This window comes from Zingiber officinale, chromosome 1B (genome assembly GCF_018446385.1).
Source record: "Zingiber officinale cultivar Zhangliang chromosome 1B, Zo_v1.1, whole genome shotgun sequence".
Classification (NCBI taxonomy): domain Eukaryota; kingdom Viridiplantae; phylum Streptophyta; class Magnoliopsida; order Zingiberales; family Zingiberaceae; genus Zingiber; species Zingiber officinale.
The window spans coordinates 15,582,764-15,590,748 of NC_055986.1; positions in this window are offsets into that span (position 1 = coordinate 15,582,764).

Below are 7,985 nucleotides of genomic sequence, written 5' to 3' on the forward strand. Positions count from 1 at the left end.
TTTAAGTTTTAAGTTTTAAGTTTTAGTTTTAATTTTAATTTTAATTTTGAGTTATAATTTTAAGTTGATTAACTTTTAGTTGATTTAATTATTTGTTGAAACCATATCTAGGTTTAAGTTAATTAAAATAATTAAACTTTAAGTTTATGATTTGATTAATTTTTTTTAAAAAAGGCAATTTTTAAAGGATTTTTAAAATATTTTTTTTAAAAAACTAATTTTCAAAGATTTTTTAAAATAATTTTTAAAACAATTTCTTAAAATAATTTTAAAGATTTTTTTTAAATAATTTTTTTAAAATGATTTTAAAATAATTTTTAAAATAAATTTTTTAAAAGGATTTTTAAAATAATTTTTTTAAAAGGATTTTTAAAATAATTTTTAAAACAATTTTTAAAGGATTTTCAAAAGAATTTTTAAATGATTTTTTTAAAAAATAATTTTAAAAATATTTTTAAAATATTTTTAAAATTATTTTATTTTAAAATATGTAATACATTAATTAACATATGTTTAATTCAATTTTGATTTTAACCCTTTTTAAATTATTTAATTTTAGTTTAATTTAAATTTTTAATTTTAAGTTTTAAGTTTTTAATTTTATTTTAAGTTTAAGTTTTGAATTTTGGATTTTGGATTAAAATCCTTAGTCATCTTACCCGATCTATATTTTCAATCAGGGAATCCTATAGTTTTATGAGATGAATTAGGTTGAATTTTAGGGCTGGATTTAACTTTGTATTAGATTTCCGTTTAGCTTTGGGTTCAACAAATAGATATTCTTTGGATAAACTTCTAGACTATGATGAGTCACCTGAATATGATTAGAGTAATCATGCCTTCAAAGTTTTCCAAATAGTTCTATCTGTTAGGATCCTTTGTACTCGGCTAGAGAGGGGGGTGTGAATAGCCGCCCCAAATCGATCGCGTTTCTTCCTACAATTCGTTAGCGCAGCGGAAAAATAAACTAGAAACGAAAAGAAGAATATCAAACCTTAGACGCAGCGATGTAACGAGGTTCGGAGATGATACTCCTACTCCTCGGCGTGTCCGTAAGGTGGACGAAGCCTACCAATCCGTCGGTGGATGAGTCCCCGGAAACCCGGCTAATAGATACTCCTTGTGGGTGGAGAAACCTCGCCACAATAACTCGCAACAGCAAGATAGAATACAAGGAATACAAGTAGAAGGACAAGAACAATGTACAAACACTAACTCGCCTTCTCGTCGACTGCCTGTGAAGCAACAACTTCTCGGACAATAGCAGAAGCTCACGCGAAGCTTTGGACGAGCTCAACAAAGCTCAAGCACACTTAGCAACAGGAAGGAGGAAGAAGAAGAAGGAGGAGAAGCGCCCCTTTATACCTGCGAAGAAGAAACGGCGAAGAAACTAGCCGTTGCGTCACAGCGAACCCCGATCGGTCTACGGACCGATCAGGCCGTCGGTCCCCCGATCGGTTAGTGCACGAAACCTTACATGCGTACTCGATCGATCGTGGACCGATCGGCTACCGGATCGGTCCGCGACCGATCACCGGCTCTTCCTTCATGCGTCGTCTCCGATCGGTCGCCGGACCGATCAGACATGCTCGATGCGTGGACCGATCACCGCCTTCTTTTCACCTCTGTTGCTGCGATCGGTCACGACGATTCTGATTATCGATCGGTCACCGCCGATCGGAAAACAGTATCCGGATCGGTCGGTGCCGATCCGAGCAATTTTGCCCAAACCAAGTTCCAAGACTTCAAACCAATATCCGGTCAACCTTGACCTATTGGTACTTCATCCCAAGCATCCGGTCACTCCCTTGACCGCTTAGAACTCTCGCCAAGTGTCCGGTCAATCCCTTTGACCTACTTGGACTTTCAACACCAGATCGTCATCCATCTGGATTTTCCCTTGCCAGCTTCACTCACGGGACTTTCACCGCTTCACTCACGGATTTCCAAACGCCTAACATCCCGTTAGGACTTTCCCAGCTTCACTCACGGGACTTTCCCCCGGCTTCACTCACCGGGACTTTCCACACCGCCTAACATCCAGTTAGGACTTTCTCATTCACCTAGCTTCACTCACTAGGATTTTCACCGCCTAGCTTCACTTTCCAGTAGCTTCACTCACGGGACTTCCACCTTCACCTAGCTTCACTCACTAGGATTTTTCCCCGTGCCAAACTCCTGTTTGGACTTTTCCCCGCCAAGTCTCCATACTTGGACTTTTCCAGTGCCAAGTCTCCATACTTGGACTTTTCGCGTGCCAAGCTCCCTGCTTGGACTTTTCCGTGCCAAGTCTTCATACTTGGACTTTTCCCGAATCAGGTCAACCAGGTCAACCTTAACCTACGGTTGCATCAATAATCTCCCAAACATCTATTCTTGTCCCACATCAAGAATAGAACTCTCTCACGAGTGTCAAACATCAACATGCAACTCAACTAGGTCAATCTTGACCTAAGGTTGCATCAACAATCTTCCCAAGTCAAACATCAAAATACAACTCGAGTCAAGTCAACTCGAGTCGGGTCAACCAGGTCAACCTTGACCTAAGGTTGCACCAACAATCTCCCCCTTTTTGATGTTTGACAAAACCATAATCAAGTTAGGTTAATCCGATAACCTAACTTAGGTTTTCCAACCATCTTCCAATGTCCAATGTTCTTTCCTTGAACATTCTCTGGACATTCTCCCCTTAGGTTAACCCGATAACCTAACTTGGGTTCTCCAATAATTCTCCCCCTTTTTGACACACATCAAAAAGTATTCCAATGTTCTTCCTCGAACATTCCTTGACATTCTTCCCCTAGCTTAGGTTAACCCGATAACCTAACTTGGGTTTCCAATAATTCTCCAATGAACGCTCTCCCTTTTTGACACACATCAAAAGAAAAAGGAGAGTATCAAGGTCAAGAGTTTCTTCCTAATGAAAGTCCCATACCTTTCATTGAAACTCTTAATTTCCCCCTTGGTACTAAACTCAACAATCAACTTAGCGATAATCCCATATCACTAATCCTCAAAAATCTTAAGGAGTAAAAACTCCCCCTAAAAGTCAACTCCCCTTGACTAATAGGTAAACTCCCCTAATGATTAACTCCCTTGACCATTGCACCAACAATGTCTTGGAGAGTTTCAAACCTTCAAAATCTCAACTTCAAAACTGAAATTTCAGACAACTGCTGAAAATCAGCAACTTCGATCCGCTCTCGGATCGTCACTGGATCGGTCCCGGACCGATCAGGTCTTCTCTGGATCGGTCCGGTGACCGATCCAGCCTCTAATCAGAGATTTCTGATTTCCTTCCCGGAAATTCAGAAACTCCTAATAAATTCCAGAAAATTCCAAAAATCGTAAAATTTTGAGGATACACTCCTCATACCATATTCTATCACGGAAAAATAATTTTCTATGAAAATAGTTTCCATTTTTCAATCTTGATACAAAATTCAAAAGCTTTGAAATAGTTCAAAGTTAAGTCAATTTTGTATCACAATGTCCAATGATGAATGCTATCACTAGGAAAGCTTCATCAAGGTTTTTCAAATCAATTTTAAAATGCTTTTAAAACCATTTGAATTTAGGACCATAATCTTAGGGCTAGATGTACATGACTTGTACACAAGCTTTCCCTATGATCCCCATTTCTTGAATTAGGCTCATCTAGGTACAAGACCTATGTACCTTGATCCTAACTCATGAGTCTAATATCTCACACACATCTAAAGTGTATCAAACACATCCAAGTCAATTTTGATGTGAGATATGGGTTAAGGTCAACTTAGGCTAAGTTCTCATGCATTTTCTAAACACAAATTTGATCTCAATATCAAAATGTGTTTTTCATCCTTAAATCAATTCAATTGATTATTAATGCAAGAGATGATGACATGGCATAAAATGATATCATAAATGAAAACATGTGCCAATGTCATGATGTCATGGCATAAAGTTTGAAACTAAACTAACACATGACATATAAATAACCTAAGCATTATCATGACATTTCAAATGATAATAAGATAAATATGATGTCATGGCATGGCATATGGCAACCAATCATGGTAAGTTAGCACAAATAAAATACCTAAATTCCCTATCTAAATATCCTTAGCCTTAGCTAACTTAAAATCTAACCCTAGATTGCCCATATATCCCTAAGAGAAAACCAAGATCCCAATTATGGTTTTTCTCTAGGTTTCCTTAAATTGTGCCAAATAAGATTAAAATATTCTCACTTTGGCACACTTTACTCTTCCAAGGAGTGAATGATAATTCCATTTCATTTTCAAAGGTTCACAAAACCTTGAAAATGCTCCTTGAGTGTCAATTTCCTCAAAGTTGGGTTAACTACCCTTCTTATTGGAGTTGACACTCTCTAACCCATTTATGGGGTAGAGAAGATGCTCCTAGGAACCCAATACCTATTAGAGCTCATTGGGTTCACTAAATATTCACTAGGGATAACTTCCCTAGCAACCCTCCTAATGACCCTCTTAGGCTTTAAAGCCTTGGTCATTTGGGTCTCATCAAGGTCAACTATAGGGGTGACTCCCCTTGTGACCTTGGTAATGGTCTTCCTAGCCTTAGGTTTTGTTCCATAATCGAATGGAACATTATGATAAGTGGGCTTGACCAATTGGGACTTAGGTTTGTGACCCAAACCTTTCTTGTCCTTGGACATTGGTTTTTGACCCTTAAACCCTAGAGATGACTTCTCTATGTTTTTAAGAGCCTTTTCCAAATTATCAAGTCTTGACCTCAAGACTTGATTTTCCCTCTCTAATACCTCAAGTTTTAATTTGTCATTTTCTCTTGAGATATTCCTAGGCATATGTCTAGTCTTCTTGGGATTTCTACCTAGGTTTTCCTTAACTTTAGAAGCGTTAATCCTAGGGTTGGTATTTCTAGTGTTATCCTTACCTAGGCTAACATGTTTAGCTCCTAAGCACATGTATTGGTTCCTAAAGTTAACATGCTTATCATTATTAACAATTGCAACAAAACTACTAGCATGAGTTTTATTAGAATTGCAATAATGAACCTTAGAGGTTACCTTAGGGTTTGCCTTAGCTCCCCCTATCGTTGTGCCCGGTCTCTTGCCCTTGTGAGGTTGCCTCCCCCTCGGACAATGGCTCCTATAGTGTCCCCTTTGCTTGCATTGGAAGCACACGATGTGCTCCTTGCCCTTGCGTTTTGGGACTCCGGCTTCCTTGACTTTTGGCGCCGGTGGAATCTTTCTTACCCTCTTTGGACACTTACTCTTGTAATGTCCATGTTCCCTACACTCAAAGCATATTATATGTAACTTATTTGAAATTGAAATGCTTGAGTTACCTAGGTTTGGGGATGGGTGTGAGCTCTCTTCCTCATCCCTTCCGGAGGTAGATGTCTCTTCTTCTTGCTCCGAACTTGAACAAGAGGAACTCTCCTCCTCTTCTTCCTTGGATGTTGAGTAGCCCTCAACTCCCAATTCGCTCCCTCCATGATGTGAGCTACTTGGCTCACTTAGCTCCTCTTCATGGCTTGAATTTGAGCTCTCCTCATGGAACTTTGCCAAGTTGTTCCACAATTCCTTGGCATCGTTGTATCTACCTATCTTATGCAAGATATCACTAGGTAATGAAAATTCAAGAATTTTCGTTACCTCGTCGTTGATTGTGGATTGGTGGATTTGCTCTTTCGTCCACTCCTTCTTCTTGATAGGTTTTCCTTCCTCATCCATCGGTGGGGAAAACCCTTCTTGTACACAAAACCAATTTAACATATTAGTCCTAAGAAAATACATCATCCTTACCTTCCAATATGTGAAGTTGTCGTGAGACTCGTAGAAGGGTTGAATCGTGACATCTTCTCCATAGAGATCCATCTCTAGCCCGTGCTCCCCCGGGTGTTGATCCGACGAAGAGCGTCCTCGCTCTGATACCACTTGTTAGGATCCTTTGTACTCGGCTAGAGAGGGGGGTGTGAATAGCCGCCCCAAATCGATCGCGTTTCTTCCTACAATTCGTTAGCGCAGCGGAAAAATAAACTAGAAACGAAAAGAAGAATATCAAACCTTAGACGCAGCGATGTAACGAGGTTCGGAGATGATACTCCTACTCCTCGGCGTGTCCGTAAGGTGGACGAAGCCTACCAATCCGTCGGTGGATGAGTCCCCGGAAACCCGGCTAATAGATACTCCTTGTGGGTGGAGAAACCTCGCCACAATAACTCGCAACAGCAAGATAGAATACAAGGAATACAAGTAGAAGGACAAGAACAATGTACAAACACTAACTCGCCTTCTCGTCGACTGCCTGTGAAGCAACAACTTCTCGGACAACAGCAGCAGCTGATCCAGCCGGAAGCTCACGCGAAGCTTTGGACGAGCTCAACAAAGCTCAAGCACAGCAGCACTTAGCAACAGGAAGGAGGAAGAAGAAGAAGGGAGCCCTGTAGAAGCTCTCAGCCCCTTTATACCTGCGAAGAAGAAACAGCGAAGAAACTAGCCGTTCAATCTGGCAGACACCGATCGGTCTACGGACCGATCAGGCCTTGATCGGTCCCCCCGATCGGTTGGTCTGAACCTTCATGCGTACTCGATCGATCGTGGACCGATCGGGCTACTGGATCGGTCCACGCCGATCCCACCGGCTCTTCCTTCAGCGACGTCTCTCGATCGGTCGCGCCGTCAGACTGATCGATGCGTGGACCGATCGGCTTTCTTTTCACCTCTGCTGCGATCGGTCACCGATCGATCGAACAGAGTTTGTTGTCGATCGGTCACCGGACCGATCGAGAAAAGTATCTGATCGGTCTGGTGATCGAGAGCTGATTTTGCCCAAACTAAGTTCCAAGACTTCCAAACCAATATCCGGTCAACCTTGACCTATTGGTACTTCATCCCAAGCATCGGTCACTCCCTGACCTGCTTGAACTCTCGCCAAGTGTCCGGTCAATCCTTTGACCTACTTGGACTTTCAACACCAAGTCCGATCATCCCCGATCCATCTGGATTTTCCCTTGCGGCTTCACTCACGGGACTTTCACAGCTTCACTCACGGGATTTCCACCGCCTAACATCCCGATTAGGACTTTCTCACCGGCTTCACTCACGGACTTTCCCAGCTTCACTCACGGGACTTTCCACACCGCCTAACATCCCGTTAGGACTTTCTCATTCACCTAGCTTCACTCACTAGGATTTTCACCGGCTTCACTCACCAGGATTTCCCGCTTCACTCACCGGGACTTCCACCTTCACCTAGCTTCACTCACTAGGATTTTTCCCCGTGCCAAACTCCTGTTTGGACTTTCCCGTCAAGTCTCCATACTTGGACTTTTCCCAAGTCTCCATACTTGGACTTTTCGCGTGCCAAGCTCCCTGCTTGGACTTTTCCGTGCCAAGTCTTCATACTTGGACTTTTCCCGAATCAGGTCAACCAGGTCAACCTTAACCTACGGTTGCATCAATAATCTCCCAAACATCTATTCTTGTCCCACATCAAGAATAGAACTCTCTCACGAGTGTCAAACATCAACATGCAACTCAACTAGGTCAATCTTGACCTAAGGTTGCATCAACAATCTTCCCAAGTCAAACATCAAAATACAACTCGAGTCAAGTCAACTCGAGTCGGGTCAACCAGGTCAACCTTGACCTAAGGTTGCACCAACACTATCCACTGAACTTAGTATAAAACTTTGGTCTAGCTAGTTAGGATTCATAAGGGGTAGTTTCAGTTAGTTTCACTAAGCGAAATGCATCAGGTCGAAATCATATCTTCCTAGACATGCATAAATAGAGTTTCTCTAATTCACTATCATCCAAAACTTCACCAGTACCATTGGTCAAGTTAAACTTTCGTCCCTAATTAAGCTAGTCTTAATTACCTAGCCGTGTAGACTATTACTTTGGAGGTGCCAGCTAGTTTGGTGTCTCCTCCTAAATTATATATTCTTGGGTTTTAGGTTTTGGGTTTGTGTTGATTTAATTTAGGTTTAGTTAT